This window comes from Dermacentor variabilis, chromosome 1 (assembly GCF_050947875.1).
Source record: "Dermacentor variabilis isolate Ectoservices chromosome 1, ASM5094787v1, whole genome shotgun sequence".
Lineage (NCBI taxonomy): Eukaryota > Metazoa > Arthropoda > Arachnida > Ixodida > Ixodidae > Dermacentor > Dermacentor variabilis.
Window position 1 is genome coordinate 87032817 of NC_134568.1, and position 2585 is coordinate 87035401.

Below are 2585 nucleotides of genomic sequence, written 5' to 3' on the forward strand. Positions count from 1 at the left end.
ATTGTTACACATATTGCAAGCCGCCTGGAACTTCACGAGGTGCAGAAACTGATTGAGAGAGCACTGCGCGAAAAGCACTGCGAGCACAGTCGTCTCCACGTTGTCTGCTATGGCACTGGGTAGCATGTGACATTGCGAAGATTTCTCTGTGCGCCAAAAAACAGCCTGTGTTTGTCCCTTATTACATGTTCATCTTTAATGTGCAATGTTAGCGGTTGTTGACCAGAACTAAGCAGCCAAGTAGCTTTTGCTGAGAACAAGTGCATTTACCTTCTCAACAAGTGACACTGCCCCGCTATCCGTGCAGTGTGTACAAAGGTGCTTACGTTGATGCCAGCATCTGGTGCTGAGCAAGCAGCACGCTCCATTGTTTCTGGAAAGTTTGGTTCCCCCTGTACAGCACACATTCTTCTAGGGGAAGAAATGTTCATGCATAGTTGCCCAGCGACTTGAAATATTTGGAAGCTAGTCTTCCTGTACTAGGTATTCTGCAGAATGAGGAAGACATAAAAATAAAGCATTGAACTAATCTGTCAGTCAGTGCCTCATTAAGAAGTTGAATGATAAATTCATGGATCAAGGTAATTTATCTGTAAAAACTTATCCTCCTAACACTCCCAGGGCTAGATCTAGTAAACCTAAATACTCAAGTTAGTGGATGGATTGATAGCCGTCGTCATAGCACAATTGGTAGTGCAACGCACGCATAATGCAGAGATTGTGGGTTCGGCTCCCACCGATGACAAGTTCATCTTCTTGTCCACTTTCATTTCCCTTTTCTTCATTATTTTCTACATGTCAGTTTCAACTACAGCGAATTTCCCCAATGCTATTCCTTGGCTTCATAGTCTGTTGGCTTTACGAGGTCATGATTATCCACTCAAGTATTTTCAGCCAGCTGTTGAGAAATCAGTATTACCAAACCTGCTATTTCAATACAGAAGCATTAAATTAGAAATTGGCTCAGAAAATGTGCCATATCTTTAGCATAAATCCAGCAAAAAAGTTTAATCACAGTTGAACGGCATCTGTTGAAACCACTGTTTTGTGGATACAGTGTTGAAATCTGTGTGCAAGCATATATAGTAAAGGTCCATTGATTAACTCCAGTTTATTCGATTTTTTGTTTCATCCGGCGCCCATGCATTTCTATGGGCCCAAGCTTTCGTTGTTTCAATCATAAAATTGGCCTTTGCTGGATAATTCGAACTTGACTAGTCAGTACATATGCACCTGACCACAATAGTGCCCCCATTAGTGACAAAATCTGTCTCAGCACAGCTTAGGGGTCAGAATGCGTTGAGCATGTCATCTCCAGTTGAAAATGCTGTATTGTCAGCCTACCCTAGCAATAAATTCAAGTACTAATTGTAGCTCGCTATGTCTGATTACAGTATTTACCCAATTCTTATGCGTACTTCTTTTTCTCACAAAAAATTGCCTGAAAATTGCCTACATGGTGCAATCAGTATACAGAACCAATACCACTTCACAGCTTTTGTATAGCACAAATGTGCTGCTGCCAAGCTGACTTAAGCAACTGGCTGCCACTGTGCAACAGTTATTCCTTGCTAAAAAATTAGGAGGACACTTAAGCTTCACCTTTAACAGTGGAACGCGATAGCACTCAAAGATCCCTGACTGCTTCTCACGCTTCCCGACAATTGCAGCATGTGTAACCGTATTGTTTACTGGGAAAAACACTCGCGGCAAATGCTATGCACGAAGGCGGGCTTTCTGGTTGAAACGCAGTCTCTTGCGGGGCACGCGATAGATAAATGGATGTTATGAGCATCCCTTTTGGAATGGGGCGGTGGGTTGCACCACCAAGCTCTTGCTATTATACTGCCTAAAGTCCTACTTAGGTTAAACAATGAAAAAGAGAAAAAAACACTGTAAACTACCCCACCCAAATTTTCTGATCCTTTATTTCGAACTGTGCTTTTGTACGTCACCGTTTTTTGTCATTTCCCTACTTTTCTTCCACCATTCCTCCAATCATACTAATGCCTCTTGCAGACATGTTTACTTTTCCACTGCTCTCGCTGCAACCAAGGGCTTCAAGGAGGCCAGTGGCGCCTAAACCGACCACTGGGTAGATTCTTCACATTCTAACACAACATGCTCCATAGTATCCCTAGCTTTATCGCAGCAAGCACATGCTTCTTCTTCCGTCATATCTCGCTTTATAGGTGCGTGTTCTAAGGCATCCCGATCTCGCTTCGAAAAGTAATGAGCTTCCCTTTGAGTTATCATAAATTGTTTCTTTCCTGATTTCGTTTTTTCCTCTTAAGTAGTTACTCATGACAGGTTTCTTTTCCATTGCCACCACCCATGAGATTATTTCAGCCTCTCTGAATTTCCGCTTGACCTTCTTTGTTGCAGTGTTGCCCACACTACAGGCCGCATACTTGCTGGTAAGCTTCCTAGTTCTTTTCCTCCACTGTGAATCAATGTTTTTCCTGTACAGATACCTGAACACTCTCCCAGCCCATTTACTTTCTTCCATATTCCTCAGCCGTTCTTCATACTCAATTTTACTGCGAGCTTCCCTCACTTCAAAACTAGTCCAGCCCATATCACCC